This window comes from Marmota monax, unplaced genomic scaffold (genome assembly GCF_021218885.2).
Source record: "Marmota monax isolate L192 unplaced genomic scaffold, Marmota_monax_Labrador192_F-V1.1 WCK01_AAM20220418_F8-fsc00001, whole genome shotgun sequence".
NCBI classification, from domain to species: Eukaryota; Metazoa; Chordata; class Mammalia; order Rodentia; family Sciuridae; genus Marmota; species Marmota monax.
In genome coordinates this window covers 51,523,196-51,541,179 of record NW_026693777.1, presented here as the reverse complement: position 1 = coordinate 51,541,179, position 17,984 = coordinate 51,523,196, and the positions used below count along the sequence as shown (strand labels likewise).

At 38.6% G+C, this 17,984-nt stretch overlaps 1 protein-coding gene across 8 annotated transcripts in view; it reads left to right on the top strand.

Moving 5' to 3' along the window:
• Window positions 1-1,134: 1,134 nt before the first annotated feature.
• Window positions 1,135-17,984, top strand: part of Gabpb1 (GA binding protein transcription factor subunit beta 1) — a 61,280-nt gene continuing 44,430 nt past the window's right edge. For 3 of the 8 annotated variants that reach the window (XM_046460833.2, XM_046460835.2, XM_046460834.2), the window contains exon 1: window positions 1,137-1,293. The gene's annotated coding sequence lies outside the window, so the exon portion shown is untranslated. Of the gene's footprint in view, window positions 1,294-1,712; window positions 2,409-17,984 lie in introns of those variants that run through there. The other 5 variants (XM_046460832.2, XM_046460829.2, XM_058584793.1 and 2 more) reach the window with 4 other exon arrangements.

The window sequence follows — 17,984 nt, the reverse complement described above, 5'->3', positions numbered from 1 at the left end:
AAGGGTAAGTGAAGATAAATTACTTATGAGGCCACACAAAAACAGTGGGAAATATGAATTCCGTTTAAACTTGTCAGTTCTGGACTAAACTTCGCGTTGTCTGAGATACTCCCAACTCCTAGATACAAAGATACCAAAGTTTCGCTCTTTGTAGGTTGGGAAAGCGATCCCCGAGCTTCCCTGTTAAAACATCAGTATGTTGAGTTACTTTGGAAATCTCATAAACATTTAAGACTTTTCCTTTGCAAATCGCCATCTCCGAATAAACTTGCTTTTAAAATAAAACGCAAAAAAGCTTTATGTTGCAGGCACAGAAAAATTGATCTCTACCTCTGTGACAGGTGACAAGTAATCCAAGGGAATTCAGTGAGCAAATTATTGTAGTCTACAAAGTATGAGGCATCATTAGAACGCTTTTTTCAGAAAAGGTTACAGAAACACGTACATCCTCGTCATAAACCTGACTGTTCAGTTTATGCGAAGTGGAAACAGTCTTCGTTCCTCCCCTGGAACTTCAACAGCGACTCCCATCCCAGTCTACCTAGTTCAGTCTAGGGCCACTTTAAGGTAAATCCTAGCCTCCTGGCTGCCCTTCCGTCTCCCAGAATTCTGCTAGGCGGTCCAATTGGCAAGCTTAAATCCCAAGGATCCCGCAGTCCACGCCTTTCAACGGTCACGTCGGAGACATACTAGCGTTAGCACACGCCAGCTTGTTTCCAAACTCCTACCCATCTCGGAAAGAGGCGGCGCGGTGCAGCTCGGCTGCTATTCCGCGCACATGGCCCGCCGCAGTTTCCACCCCCGCTGCCGCGCAGGCGCCGGGCGAGCCGGGACTTGCGGTCGCAGACAGCGGATCATTCCGCCGCCTTCTTTGTGTGGCTGAACGCTAGAAATGGCATATTTTCCTTCCTTCTGTTAAAAAACAAAAAATCAAACGCTCTTGTCCCTTCCTCCCACCGGAATGGGTTTAGGGAGTGGATGGGAGCGGGATCTGCACACAAAGGCAGGGGCGAAAAAGCCTCAAGCGAAAGGCTGACGAGGGCCGGGTCCGGGAGGGATGCTGGGAGCTTGACTCACTCGCACACCATGTGTCCCTCCGCGCGCAGCACGGGGGACTTTTCGGTGGGGATTTTGGGCGCCGACCAGACGCGGCATTTTCGGAAAATAGCGCCCTGTGCAGCTGAAGCGCTTAGTGTGTAGCGGGGCCGCGTCAGCCCGGCCGGGTACGAGGCGCCTCGGGTCCCCGCACCACCTCCTGCTGCTCCCCCGTCGCCGCTCCCGAAGCTTTTCCAGGTCAGTGCGGGTCTGTGTAGGGCCCTGTTACCACCGGATGTGGAAGTTGATCTCTTCGCTGGTAAAAAATAATTCCACTTCCCCCGGAACCCAGATCATCCCCGCGATTTCCTGTTTATTGCATTAAGGCGCCGGGTTTCCGGGGCTCCCGGACCCGCTTATTCCGCGGGGGTCGACGGGGTCGGCCTGGGCACCCGCTCCGCCCGCGCCGCCGCCGCGCTTTGTCTGCCGGGCACCCCGCTTCTGGGAGGGGCGGGCAGACATGGTGGCGGCCGCCGCCCCCTCCTCGGCCCTGGCACGCCGCGGCCTCCCCTGCGCTTCCCGCCGAGCCGCTGCTGAGCGGCGGCCCCGGGGCGGCGATGGGGTCGTGCCGGGGCAGCGGGGACTCTGTGGGCGCTGGGAGGCGGGCAGTGGGCGGAAGAGGGAAGGAGGCCGGCGCGGCCCGGCCTCGGCGCCCGCCGCCCCCGGCCCCGCCAGCCCCATTGTCTCTGCGGCCTGACTGTCCCGCCGGCCTTACTGAGCGGGAAGGGCCGACTGGCCCTGTCGCGCTGTGCTGTGGGGCCCGCGGAGCTGGAAGGCTGTCGGATCGCGGTGGGAGCGGCGGGATTGGACAGGGTTAACGAGAGAGCTCAGCTGGTGCCGGGCAGGGCCGCCACGGCTACTGCCTCGGCCGCGGGGACTCGAGTCCTGAGGGGACGAAGCCTGCGGTTCTGAATGTTCGGGACTTCTGCCCCAGAGACTTCGCCGCTGGGACTTACGAGAACGGATTCGGGGCAGATATTGAGAATTTTGCCAGGTCTTCTCTGCCTGGGCACAGTTAATCGGTGTGATATTTAGTGACTTTCGTTGAAGCTGTCCAACTGTGTTGAATCAGCGTGCCTAGTCTCAAGGGTGCATCGTGAAAACTGAAACCAAAGGAATGATTCTGGCCTGCTTTGTGTGTTTTCCCACTTCAAGCTTGTTTTCAGTACACAAATTTTTGATTCAAAGCTGATTGGACTGTGGCGAGCAGAGATCTGTTCAAAGGAGGGCAGAGAGCACAGTACTTCTGAAAGGGGCTTGATAATGTGGAATTATTTTCTCTCTCCGGACACTGGGTTGCTGGTTGAATTCAGGCAAGTGTTACTTTCTGAAGTATAATTTTAATCTGCAAACAAGTTTCATGTAGTCGGTGGATGATCCTTGTAGATTGCCATCCCGGAATTAAAAACTCACTCTAATTTATCATGCAGAAGTTGGTGCTCAGAAATTCTTTTTTGCTCGTGTTTTAAATCATGTAAAAACCCACCCAGCTTGGTTTAAATTTCTTCTGCCATATTTTGACACTTCCACTTTCAGGCTCAGACTTTCAATTTAAGGAAACTGAAGACGGCTGTATCTTGTTTTTGTAAAAAAAAAAAAAAAGTTGTTTTTAAAAAAAAAAATCAACAAACTGACTCCACGTTAACACAGTGACATATTAGGCAAGCGTGACATTGTATTTCTGCAAATCTTTTTAATGATTGGTTAATGGAACACCGCTGGTTGTGGTATCATACCATGTAACATCTGGAAAACGCCACTTCTGTCTCCCTCCTTTTTTAACACAGAAGTGTGTTATTCCTGTCTGTTTTCACTGTGAAAGTCATATAAGGATACTATCCAATACACATTTTAAAAATCAGGATAATAAGGATGATTCTTGTACTTTTTTCTTGGGGTCTAACTTTTTAAGAAGTTGAGATTTAAGGGTGGGGCTTTATAGTCACGGGTAGGGGGTTTACCTAGTGTGCTCCAGGACCTGGGTTCAATCTCCAGTCCCCGAAAAAATCAATTGGGCTTTTGGTGCATAAACAATATAATAGTTAAAGATTATGTAACCTGCATATGCTCCTGGAGATTCATTTTTTTTCTCTTTTTGTTTTATTCCTACGTGAACACAGTGAAACAGTGTAATTTGATCAATTTCATTCCCCAGTATCTCCTCTTTCCCTCTTCCTATCCCTGATCCCCTTCTTTATATTCTGTTGGTCTCCCTTCTTCTTTTTTAATTTGTCCTAATTAGTTATACATGACAATAGAATGCATTTTGATACATTGTACACAAGTGGAACACATTCCTCTGGTTGTACATGGTGCACACCAGTAGTGGAATCATACATGTATACAGTGTAATAATGTCAGTCTCATTCTCCTCCTTACCATCCCCACATCATCACTGAAGATTCATTCTGAGTGATTAAACTTTGTCTTTAATTCCAATATGTTTCTTTAGTTATGTACATAAATAAAACATGAATTCCACATTAGATGTACTTGTGAAAAATCTGTGTGTAATTGTAATCTGAGTATAGGACACTTTCAAAGCACTGTGGGAGCTCCAGATTTAAAAGAGTAAAACCTTCGTTCAATCTGTGTAATGTATCTATACACATCTAGAGTTTTCTGTCTGAATCTTTAGAAACTTTTCTGTCTGGACAGTTATAGTGCAGTGTGTAAAACTTTAAGATCACATTTTGTTTTAATGGTTTGGAAAGGAAACTAAATTTGTTTCCAGTTGTTTCTGTGAACTCTACTCTGAATCTGTCAGTCTGTACTGTTCCATCAACAGGAAGCATCTGGTGGTTCTTCATGTAATTGTTAAAAAATGTCAGGTGTATTTTTAATAGTTTGCTGTTCCTATGACAATAGGTTGAATCTTGGTTAATTTTACTTGATTCTAGTTTTTTTTCCTCCAATATTAAAAATAAAAGTCTTTATAGTAGGCTACATCTCCTACAGAATAGACCCCCCCCCCCAAGTATCTTGTAAACAGGTAAAGCAAACATGTTATTAGGAATTCAGAAATTTCATATGAAAAATTTTTTTTTTCTGCACTGGGGATTGAACCCAGGGTGCTTAACTACTGAGCCACATCCCCAACCCCCCACCCTTTTAAAAGTATTTTATTTTGAGTGGTTTGGGGTCTTGTTTTCCTTGGGGCTCTGCTAAATTGCTGAGGCTGGCATTGAACTTGTGATTCTTCTGCCTTAGCTTCCGGAGACTCTGGGATTACAGGTGCCCGTAACCTTCCCGGGATTTTTGTATTAAATTTCAAATCACATTCAGTTTTGAGGGTACATGAGGCCCTGTACCAAGTGTGGATGAACTCACTGTTGTGCTCCATCTCTTTTCCTCTCTCTTTGCAAACATTAAAAAATAAACCCAGCTGGTGGGGATGTAGCTCCCTGATAGAATACTTCCCTGGCAAGCTTGAGGCCCTGGTTTCTGTCCCCAGCACTGCAAAACAAACAAGTAAACAAAACCAAACTCAAACAAGGTCTTGGACTCAAGACAAATTAGTTTTCGTTTTTTTTTTTTTCTTTCTTTAATGTATACGTATTTAGGGAGTACAGTGTGATAATTGGATACATGTATACAACGTAATGATCAAAGTAATGAGCATTTCCATCTGCTTAAACAGTTATTGTTTTGGGAACCTTTGAACTCAAAAGTCTTTATAATATATAATAAGTTGTAAACTATAATTACCTCATTAAGGATAATTTAGTTTTTTTTTTTTAATACCAGCCCCCCACCCTTTTTTATGTATATTATTTAGAGTGGGTTGGGGTCTTGTTTTCCTTTTTTTTTTTTTAAATACTTTTATTTTGTTTTATTTTTATGTGGTGCTAAGGATTGAACCCAGTGCCTGTCACCTGCTAGGCAAGCTGCTCTACCGCTACAACCCCAGCCCCAGTAATTTAGTTTTGTAACGAAAATCATTCCTTTGGTTCACACTTTTGTACTTAGTCATATTTCTCTACCACAAATATGTCTACTTTGGGATGATGATAATTAGTGTTTTAGTTAACTTTACTGAAAAGTTCTACCATACTCTCTAAAAAGTAAATCCAGAGTCAGATGAATTTAGTGTTATTAGTGTTTTCTCATACTATGAACACTACATTGCTCTGTACAGAAATGTTTTGGTGCAATTAGCTGTCAGTTCAGCCTTTGCTCCTTTATTTGGGCAGAGTATATGCATAAGTGTAGAGACTTAAACTTGAAGTGATTTCTCCTCTAAAGATAAATCCATATGTAGGGATATAGATACAGATATTTAAAATTGAACTCTACTTCGCTTACCATTTTTGCAGTACTTGAGACCCATGACCTTGTTTGTGCCTGACTCAAGTGATCTACTACAGAGCTACCTCTGCCCCCTCCTTCCCTCCTTTTTTAAAAATGTATTTTTGAGACAGGATCTTGGCTAAATTGCTGAGGCTGACCTTGAACTTGTGGTCCCCTGCTTCACCCTTGGAGTAGTTGGGAAAACAGGCATGTGCCACCACATCTGGACTTATTTTTTAATAGGAATAATTGTAAAGGCTGTAGTTGGGGCCCCAAGTTCTCTTGCACAAATAGACATCGTGGGAAAGACTTCATAATTTTAACTCTGTGTTTAGTGTGAATCAACGCTATTGTTTAATTTTTTAAAAAAGTAAATAAATTTTAGATTGACAGAACAGCTTATAGGAAGTGTTAACCCACTGCGCTTTATACTGGTTGTGTTGCATGTAGGATACTGCCACCTTTGTATGTGGCATGTTATTTTAAGTAGAACCTTGCACCCCTTCTCAAAGTTTATATTAGAATTACCTGGAAACCTTTAAAAAAGAGGCCCAAGCTTAAGAAGTGTAGGACCTGGGCCCCTATTATTATTTTTTCCTCACGAATTCCCAAGGTGTTAGACACCCAAGTACAAGAATCACTAACTGTAGAGTAGAGCCAGAGGATTTTCATCCTGGGAGGAATGGGAATAAGGACATGTAGAAAACAAAGGATGTTTGAGAGAAGCTCCTTTAAGAAATGACAACCATCTTGAAATATTTGGTAGTCTGTCATGCTGAAGGATCAGGTTTGATCTGTCTAGAAAGACCAGGATCAATGGTTAGAAGTTAGAGTCAGATTTCAACTATCTTCTAAGAGAAATTTCCTTTTAAAGGTCTAAAAATAAAATGAGTTATTTTGTTTGGTAGGCTGTCTTTATTTACTATTAGTGTCCAGTTGGGGATTCTAGTGTATAGGAGTTGATGTGCTGAAGGAGGAGTTGGGCAAGGCATCCTCAAGTTTTCTATAAACTTTGAGATTTTATGAACTGTATCTATGTTTGCAGGTACATGGAGAAAGAGCAAAAACTAAGTGAGACAGTTGAGCTTAATTGGATCAGAGTTTTCATCTTGATAAGTTGAGTATGAAGTAACAGGGTTATTTGATAAAAGACTTTAAGCCACTCTGCTTTGGCAGACTCAAAAGTCTTAAAAATGAACATACCTCTGACATGTTCACTCCCAGTTAAAGTAATCTGTATTGATGTAAGCATATCAGTTGTAGCTCTGTTGATATTATGAGCCTATGGGGGGCTAGATCCTCTGGTTCTGCAGTTCAGTGATTCTTGTACCTGGGTGTCTACCACCTTGGGAATTTGGGGGGAAAATAATAATAAGGGCCCAGGTCCTGCACTTCTTAAGCTTGGTCCTCTATTTTATAGGTCTCCAGGTAATTCTAATATAAACTTTGAGAAGGGGTGAATGTTCTACTTAAAATAACATGCCACATACAAAGGGGTTGTAGTTTAGTGGTAGAGTGCTTGCCCAGCACATTTGAGGCACTGGATTCAATCCTTAGCACCACATAAAATAAATAAAGGTATTATGTCCATCTACAACTATATATATAGTCTATTAGCTGAGGTTGTAACTCAGTGGTAGAGTCACAAGTTGAGCTGTGCTTAGCATATTATGTATGACGTCTTAGCTTCCATTCCCAGCACCAAACAAAAAAGACAATATATTAACACATTTAACTCTCACAGTAAACATTTGAACTGGGTACTGTCTCCCATTTTTCAGAAGACAATACTGAAGTATAGAGAAATGACGTAGCTGAATTAGTAACTAGTAGAACCGGACTTTAGTCCTGCCATTGTCACTACCGAGCCAGTACTCCTGTTCACTATGCTGTAAAATTGTAAACAATCTAGGTAATTCACAGTGAGGTTAGGCCACATCTCTACATGGGGATACTACCAATCCACCATTAAAGTGATGATAGAAGAATGTAAAGACACGAAAAACTGTAAGCGAGAAAAGTAGATTTAAAAACAGTATTCCATTTTGGTTTAAAAAATATTTATTGACATCTGTAAGACTACATGCAGAATTGTTGAGTGATTATTTCTTTTGTTTATTTATCTTCTTTGGTACTGAGGACTGAACCCAGGGGTGTTTTACTACTGAGTTGCATTCCCAGCCCTTTTTATTTTGAGACAGGATCTTGCTAAATTGCTGCAGCTGGCCTTGAACTTGGAATCCTCCTGCCTCAGCCTCCTGAGTAGCTGGGTTTATAGGAATGCACCACCATCCCCAACTTTGGAGTAGCTATTTCTAAGTGTAGTTTTATGGGTGATTATTTTCTTTGTGCTTATTCAAATTTTTCAGCTTCTGCAATGAATATGAATTATTGTGTATTAAAAAGATGTTAATATTACTTTTAAATTCAGAATTAAAGATATTTGCATAAGCTAAGGAATTTAAACTTCATACTATTCACTTTATGCAAGACGACTCAGGATTTATACATAAATGTGATTTTGTAAGTGCATGTAATATTTTGAGTTTTTTTCAGTTTAATTTCTTCCCATTCTCGAAGTAATATGTTAATTGAACAGAGAAAATATCACTGACTTCTACCACCTTACTGTAATTAACTATTTTGTGTTTTCTTCATCATAGGTGTATATTTTAAATGTTTTATTCATTCCAGTTAGTCATTCTCTAGCTATGTGATTTTAGGCAATTTATTAATCTCTCTGTGCCAGTTTTCTTCTTTAAAAAATGGGGATTATCATAATACCTATCTCATGGTGGTGGTGAGAATTAAATGAGTTAGTACACATAAAGTGACCAGAACAATGCCTGGCACATAGTTAATACCTCAGTAAATGTTAGTGATTATTATTTTAGGACCAAAATCCACTGTTCAAAACGTTGGGAACCTAATAGTTTGAAATTAAGAATTTTTTGGATATAAGCAAGGTAATAATGTTATGCAGTCTTCCAAAGCAGTTCAGTGCAAATACCCTTCTTCAAACGTTACTATTTAATGTTAACATTTTCTGCAGTAAAATATATGAACATTAGGCTAAATGGGATAGATTAGAGATAGCTTCATGTCAGTTTAGAAAAGGTTTTACTACCAAATAAATTATTTTTGGTTTCAGAACTTTTTTTTTTTTAATTTTGGAATTGCGGATAAGAAAACCAAACCATTTACTTAATTTTGAGTCCCATTTTATTTTAGTATTAAAACATCTTTTATGACATTATATAGTTTTATAGTACATAGTTAAAAAAATGGAAATAATGGGAAATGTCCACTTCTATCTCCTTTGCTTTAAAAAATGTTAAACCCACCAATTGGGTGATTCTGTTTTTAAAAATATGCTATACCCACGGATACTATGATTCTGTTATATAAAGTACAATTTTTTTCTAAAAAAAGTCTTGAGAGTTCCTGTAACAGCTTGTTTCTGTCTCATTACATTTGAGGGATAAAATACTTTACTACAGTGGTTTACTGAAGTAGTGATTATATAAAGAATAGTGGGAGGAAGGCCACCATGATACTTGTTTCTAATACATTCCTATTCTGACTGAGGTGGTTATTTACTCGAGGACACAAAATTAGTTTTAATACTGGACTTTGGAATTAGTTCAGTTCTTCTCATGATAAAATTATTGAATGTGTAGTCCTTTCTGACTCCATTGTGTCTATAGCACTTACCATGTACCCAAACAGCGCATTTAAATACTATGGTATGTAAGTGAATGATTTAAAAAATTTCCTTTATATCTTAAATGGCTTATGTGAGTTCTTAGACCTTTGCCTATGTGATTGATTACTCTTACTGTTTTTCTTTATTTCTATCCATTTACAAGAACCCTTAATTTCTTTCCCATTGTGTTATGGTATGAATGCTTGTGTTTCCTAGAAGTTCATATGTTGAACTGTGAGTCTCCAAGATGATGATTTTGGAAAGTGATTAAGTCATGAAGGCAGAGCCCCCAAAGAATGAGATTAGTGCCTTTTTAAGAGACTCCAGAGAGCCAGTTTGCCCCTTCCACCATGTGAGATTACATCAAAGAAACTACTGTCTAGAAGCTGGCCCTAAATAGAATGAATCTGCTGATGCCTTGATTTTGGACTTTCCAGCCTCTAGAACAGTGAGAAATAAACTTCTGTTCTTTGTAAGCCACCCAGTTTATGGTATTTTGTTTATGTAGCTCAAATGGGCTAAGATACTAAGTTTATTTGTGCGTGTGTTAGATATTTACTGGGCTTCTGTTGTCAAATCTTTCCATCATTGATTTCCTCTGTTTTCCCCTCATAATTCACAGCATATGAATGGAGGAAGTTGAATAATTATGATTCCTTGGCCAGTATAAGTTTGTGTTGAATAGTTCCAAATGGGCCCTTACTACTTCATGCTAATTGTTATATTAATTTCATATTTTTCTGATGTTTCATATTTCTTCTTATTCTCTTAGTAGGTGCTATTGACTTCTACTTATTGGAAAAACTGTAGGGTATATACCTGCACATTTTTTTTTCATTGTCACCATAATGAATCTCAATTCTGTCATCTTATATTTTGTCAATTAAATAAAAGAGGAATCTTTGCTTTTGTTTTTTTCCCAGGAATCTTGCTGCCATACTTAACTTTTATTCTTTGGTTATGTTGATCATTATCTTTATTGGATTTTCCTCTTTACCTTAAAATGTACAGATTTTTCCGGAAAAAAATGAACTGTAATTAACTGCTGCACTTCTTTACTGCACTTGTTTCCTCCTGTCTGCCTTATTTCTTTTCTTCATTTCAGAAGTTTAAGGATTGAGTTCCAGTTGCTGCTCCCAGCTCTTTTACTACTTAACTGCAATTTTGGAATATTTTATTCAGACTATTGCTTCAGAAGACATTGTTCTTGTCAACAGTGTTAGCTTTGACCTGATTTTATTTAGCCAATATATGCGTGTTAAGTTGATTTTTACAAAGGCTGCCAACATTCTTTCTTTGCCTTTCATATTAGTATACCATTCTGGTTTTCTCTGACTACAAATTTTAAGTTTGTTGTGTCATCGTACCCATCAATTCTTGGTCCTCTCCTCCTCTATATGTCTTTATCAGATAGATGTTTTATATGTTGATGACTCTCAAGTGTGTACTCTCCAGGTTTGTAGCTCTAGTGGTTTACTGGATGTTTCTACTGGAAGGCTCGAGGAACTTCCATCAGTTTAGATTTATTATTACCCAGCCTTCTACCTGCTCCCAGGTAAACCCCCTTACGTGTGCAAGAACCTAAGTAGAGGGAATGTTTGTTTGACTGGTTTCCTCCTTATCATCTTGAAGTTGTCTGTGATGCATGTTTTCCTTTATTACTTAAATCCATCATTCAGCATAGTTTTTCTAACTTTAGCTTCTCCTTCTTTTAACCTATTCTTGCTTATGGCTGCCAGAATAATTTTCCTGAAACATTTTTTTGAACCCATTGCTACTAAATTGAAAGCTCAAGTAGAGAATATTGTGCTGTTGATCTTTGTACTCTCCATTGTGCCAAGCAAAGTGAATTGAACTTGGGCAAAATAAATGTTTAAATGGATCAACATTTGCTCAAAACTTTGAATGACTCCCAGTAGACTTCAGGATAAAGTCCAAATTCTACTTTCTGACTTTCAAACCTTTTCATATTATATTCTTCCTCTTTAGTTTTTTTTTTTTCCCCTTACTTTTAAACATTATTAAGCTGGTGTTTCCTCAGTAGTGTACCATGCTCACGCACAACTCCTTGAGTTCTTTTCCTGGCCTGTCAAAGCTTGTTCAAGAATGTTTGCCCTGTGCCAGGCACTTTTCTAATCTCTGCATTATGGTAATGAACAAAACAAGACAAAAGTTTTGGAGCCGAGATTTGTGAGGAGAGACACAGTAAACAGGTCTATGATGTTAGGTGGTAATGAGTACTATGAAAAAGAATAAATCTAGATAAGGGAATAGTGGAATGGGATGTGGCTGCTACTTTGTATAGTTAGGGAAAGTCCTGAAGACCTCACTGGACTGAAACCCTGGAGCATGGCATGCAATTATCTAAGTAGAATTTTCTAAGGAGAGGGAACGTGTGCAAGACCCTAAGTAGAGGGAATGTTTGTTTGACTGGTTAGAATTGCTAAACTCTAAATGGCTAGAGCATGCTTGTGGGGAATGATAGGTAAGCTAAGAGAGGTAGTGGGGAGCCAGATAATGCTTCAAATGTTGTCTTTATGGAGTCTTGCTGTGTTGCTTAGGCTAGAATTCTCAATCCTCCCAGTCTCTGTCTTCTGAGTATCTCCAATGTTTTTTTTTGGTGAGGGGATTGAACCCAGGATCGCTTAACCATTAGGCCATATCCCCAGACCTTTTTAATTTTTATTTTGAGACAGGGTTTTGCTAAGTTGCCGAGGCTAACTTTGAACTTGTGATCCTCCTGCCACAGCTTCCCAAGCCACTGGGATTACAGGCATGTACCACCACGCCCCACTCAGATTTTGTCTTTTGTTGAAGAATCCTTCCTTGACTACTTCATCTTGTTAATTTAAACCTTTAAACATAGGTAGCAACTATAGAAGTAGTTTTCAATTTTTTTCCATATGTATGGATGATAATTACATTTGATACATATTCATATTTTTTAAAATGTTGATCTTAACCCACTAAAAGGATTTCTTAGTCTGGTAATTGTAGGTTATGACCTATGGATCTAAACAATCCTGATTTATGGCATGTACAAATATCAAACAAACAAACAAACAAAAAACCTGAACTATAGACTGCTTTTGTTATATAATTTACATATTTTTTTCATTATTAATAAGATGTTTTTAAGATTCATATGTAGTGATTGTACATATTTGCAGGGTACAGTGTGGCATTTCAATGTTTGTATACAGTGTGTGATTATTATTGTTCAGAGTAATTACTATATATATATATCACCTCAGATATGCATCCTTTCTTTGTGATGAGAACATCCAAAATCCTCTCTGGTCACTATTTTGAAATATCCCATTAATTGTGAACCATAGTTACCCTATTATGGCGTTAAAACATTAGAAGTTAACACCCTCCTGTCTGGCTGCACCTCTGAACCCTCTAACTATCATCTCCTTATTCCTTTCTTTTCCCCATCCTTTCTAGCCTCTGCTAAGTAGTATTTTATTTTCTACTTTTTGAGATTTCAGTGGAAGTTAACAAGAACATGTTTTATTTGTCTTTCTGTGCCTGAATTTTTCACCTAATATAATGTCCTCCAGTTGTCCATATAGCTGCAAATGACAGAATTTTATTCCTTTTTTTATTAAATAATATTCATATATAGATATACTCACATTTTGGTGGTGGTAGGGGCACTGGGGACTGAACCCAGGGGCACTTAACCACTGAGCTACATCCTCAGCCCTGTATATTTTTTATTTTGAGACAGGGTCTCACTAAGTTGCTTAGGCCCTCACTAAATTGCAGAGGCTGGCCTTGAATTTGTGATCCTCATGCCTCAGTCTCTGGAGCTGCTGGGATTATAGGCATGTGCCACCATACCCAGCTAATCACATTTTCTTTATCATTTCATCCATTGTTTGGCATCTAGGTTGATTTCATGTCTTGGCTATTTTGAGTAGTGCAATAAATATGTGAATGCAGTTATCTCTTTGACAAAATGATTTTTTTTCCTTTGAATATATACCCAATAGTGGGATTTCTAGATCATGGCATTTTTGTTTTTCTTTTTCTTTTAGGAACTAACATACTTTTTTCCATAATGGCTGTGTTAATTTCCATTGCCACTAATAGTTATGAGAGTTCACTTTCCTCATCCTCAGCAGCATTTGTTATTTTTTTTTGTCTTTCTGATAACAGCCATTCTAAATGATAACTCATCGTGGTTTTCATTTGCATTTCCTTGATGATTAGTGATGCTGGGCATTTTTTCATATACTTGTTGGCTAGTTGTGTATCTTCTTTTGAGAAATGCTTTTCAGTTTATTTGCTCATAATTTATTCAGATTGTCCACCCATTCTTTCATCTTATGAAATATTTCAGTTAAAAATCGTGACATTAGGACTGGGGCTATAACTCAATGGCAGAGTGCTTACCTAGCATGTGTGAGGCATTGGGTTCAATCCTTAGCATCACATAAAAATAAATAAAATAAGGGTATTCTTCGGTCCATTTACAACTACAATTTTTTTTTTAAAATCGTGACTTCAGTTTTTGTGTAGTATTTAATTATAGTGCTTTGTTTACTTTGGCAACACAGGTTTATAGTGTTGTACTAGTGTGGAATTAAAGTGGATTTGTTTATTAAATGATTGTTATGCTAGAAACTGCTAGCTAGCTACTAAAATACATATACATGTAAGTTAAACCTTCCTTGACTTCCTGAGGCTTATGGGAGAGGAGAGCTTGTAAACAAATCATTTATTATGTGGTAGAATCCATATAATAATGGAAGTATGTTTAGGGCACAGTGAGAGAATAAAGAAGTGATTAATTCTGCTGAGCTCAAGGAGAGCTTGTTGGAGAAGGTAATGTCTGAATTGAGTTTTGAAGGCAGGATATTAATGGCTGATTAGGTAAATTGTAAAAGGGAGATTTCTTAGGCAGAACAACACATAAAGGAGCAGTATCATGAGATCAAATAGCACATTTGGGTACTTACAGATGACTCTGTATTGTTACATTATAAACCCAAAGGGGAAATAATGAGTTGATAAGGCTGTAGTGAGGCACAGGCCAGATCTTAAAAGGTCTGAGATGCATTGGAGTTACCATTTATTTAATGATTATGCATTTTAGGTGAAAATAATGTATAGTCAGAATTAATTCTAGGAAGTTGTCACATGGGAAATAGAGATACCATCTCTCAGTAAATCTAAAACAGCCAGGTTTTCCTCTAGTGATGAAGTCTATCACTGTGCCCTAGCAGTTGGCCTGCATTTATGGGGCTGTGTTGTACTGGGGGAAAAATTAACATTAAATTCTCATCATTGCAATGAGAAGCAGCATTTGTGAACTGAGATCTATTGAGGAAATGGGAGATTCATATTTCATTCTAAAACTAGAATGGTGAGTGGCTAAATCATTTTTCACTTCAAGTTAAATATACATTATAAATCTTACTGTTTTCTATATGTGATTGGATTACATAATTATATCTACATTTTTGGAAGACATGGATAAATTTGACTAAATCACATTTTTAGACTATTACAGTGCACAAATTTAAAACAGACTGGGAGGAATATTTGTACATGCTAATTGACAAATTGTGTGTGGGGGGGGGTGGAGGGAGAGAGGGAGAGAGATAGAGATATTGGGGATTGAACCCATGGGTGCTCTGCCACTGACTTACATTCCTAACCCTTTTTATTTTTTATTTTGAGCCAAGGTTTTGCTAAGTTGTCCAGGCTGACCTTGAACTTGCCACTCCTCTTGCCTCAGCCTTGTGAGTAGCTGGGATTATAGGCATGTGTCACCTTATCTGGGGAAATCTTTATTACTTTTTAGTTTAATGTGTGTTGGCATAATTTATGTGCTATAGATATGAAACTCATGAACTTATCTTAAACATGAATATCAAATATTTGTCATCAATAAATATTCTTATCCTTAGAATTATCAATATTTATATTCTAAGTTTCATGGATATCAATAATTTCATAATTTTACAGTCAGAGACGCTGGTATGCACTGGTAGAATGTTATTAAAGAAACAAATGTAAAAATAGAAAAGGAAAAAGAAAAAGAAGATGTATCTCTGATAAATACAGTATACGGAAGTAGGAGCTTAATTCATTAGTACAGTTCCAATTTTTAAAAATTTTTGTTGTTATAGTGAGACACAATGCCTTTATTGTATTTATTTATTTTTATGTGGTGCTGAGGATCAAACCCAGTGCCTCACACATGCTAGGCAAGTGTTCTGCTGAGCCACAACCCTAGCTTAGCACAGTTCCAATTTAATGGTATCTTTTGGTATCTGAAACCCAAGAAACAAAAATAGCTTAGAATAAGGAATCTTTAGTTTGGGGGAGATGAAATTGTACTTTAATATTTAAAACTGAAGTTTAGGGATGTTTTTAGTAGAGTACACAAATATTATGTAGAAAAATTTGAGAGTAACTGTATATAAGACAAAAGAGGTTTAATACAATGGAGAAAAGGAGTCCCAACATGCTGGGTGCTGCCTACAAGAATTTCCTGCTATAGAATTTGAAATTTCAAGACTTTTGCCTAAGTTATAGTTCAGAATTTGATTTTTGAGGCTATAACATATATGTTACTTTTACCTGATTTTTTTTTGAGTAAAAATAAATAAAAAACTTTAAAAATGGAGCACAGATAAAGTACAAACATATTAGGACTTGCAAATAAATTTGATAGTTTTCTCCTGGGGTTATGTTATTAAGGATTTAAATGTGGGATGATGGAAATTTTAGCCTCTTTATATCTGAAGAGAAGATGTTTTGCTGATAGTGGTTTACTTTATAAAATGCTTTAGGAACAGTAGGGTGTGTTAGTGTGTAGTCCTAGTTACCTGGGAGGCTAAGACAGGAAAATAACTTGAACTCATGAGTTTGAGACCAGCCTGGGCAATACAGTGAGACCCTATTGTTTTAAAAAAAAAAAAAAAAAAAAGTTACAAATAGGTTGGGGTATAGCATAACTTCAGTGGTACAGCACTCAAGTACAAGGCCCTGGGTTTGATCCCTGGCACTGCAGCAAAACAACAAATTTCTAGTAGTTGTACGTAGGGATCAAAGTGAGTAAAAAGAGACCGAAACTCATCCTATTCTTTTATCTCCAGTTTGTGTTTACCCCTTTACCCCCTGCCTTTCTCAGTACTGAAGTCCTCTGGAACTTTAGGAAACATAAGTTGAGAAAAATATGTACAGATGAGTGAAAGGATAGTAATGGAACATTTTGTAGAAATTCACTTGAAGCTGAGTGCAGTGGCGTGCACCTGTAATCCCAGTGGCTTGGGACGCTGAAGCAGGAGGATCAAAGGTAATTTACTTTAATTCAAGAAGCATGCAGTTCAGTTGTTTTTAATCAAGTATGATTTTGCCCCCATGAAATATTTGTCTGTATCTAGTGGCAGGCTTGAAGACAGGGAACAGGAAACTCAAAAAAAGAAAAAAATTAGAAGCAGAATCAAAAACTTCATGATACAATCTACAGTAGATTGAATACAACAGAAGTATCAAACTAGAATATTGAGCAGATGAAATTATCCTCAAAGGCAAATTAAGCTCAAAGGCAAAAAGATGTAAATACAAAAGATTGTAAGATATATCAAGAAAGTCTTAATTGGAACTCCAGGAATGAGGGTGAGGGGATATAGAGCATTTGAAGAGATGTTGTAGGGTATTTCTCAGCCCCAATGAAAGATACCAATATTTAAGAATCCCAATGAATCCTACTCAGGATAAAAATAAATGCACACCTACACACATGATAAGAAAAATCACAGAAAACCAGTAATGGAAAAAGCTTAAAAGTAGCATGAGTGAGTCCTGGGTTAATCCCTAGCGTGCTCCTGCATGCTCGCGTGCACACACACACACACACACACACACACAGTCACAGGTGCACACAAAGATATGGTTTACCACCAATATATTTCCAGACCCAAAACTGTCAACATCTCATCCATGAAAGATGATTTAAGCAGCACTGTTCTATAGAAATTTCTATGATGATGGAAATGTTTTTGATCTCGGTGTTGGCCAATATTGTCATAAGCCACATAAGGCATTGCTTATTTGTTTTTGTTTTTAACCACAGAGATGACCTTAAACTTGTGATCTTCCTGCCTCAGACATATAGGCTCTTGAGCACTTGAAAGTGGCTAGTGTGGCTGATGGACTGAATTTTTTATTTTGCTTATTTTAAATAGTCAAAAAAATGCACACCTGCACAGATTGGACAGTGTGAGTTTTTTTGTTTTTTTTTGTATTAGGGATGCTTTACCACTGATCTGAAGCCCCAGTCTTTTTTTTTTTTTTTGGTACTAGGCATTGAACTTAGAGGCACTCAACCACTGAGCCACATCCCCAGCCAAAATACAAAATAAAATTTTGTATTTTATTTAGAGACAGGGTCTCACTGAATTGCTTAGTGCCTCTCTATTGCCGAGGTCGGCTTTGAAACTTGCGATCCTCCTGCCTTAGCTTCCTGAGCCTCTAGGATTACAGGCATGTGCCGCCGTGCCTTTAATTTCTTTCTTTCCTTTTTTTTTTTTTTTTTAACTTTTTTGTTGTGTGTGTGTGTGTTGCTCGGAATTGAACTCAGGGCCTCACGAATGGTAGGCAAGCACTGTATCACTGAGCCACATCCCCAGCACCTCGAGTCTTTTTAAGAGTCTTGCTAAGTTGCTGAGGGTCTGGCTAAGTTGCTGAGACTGGCCTCAAACTTCTTCTGCCTCAGCCTCCCAGATTTGTGGGATTACAGGCCTACACCACAGTGCCCAGGTTGGACAGTGCATTTCTAAAGGATATGTCTAAAGCAGAATGACAGCGATACTAGATGAGCATGGTGATGGCACACTGTAATCCCATGACTTGGAAGTGCAAGTGCAAG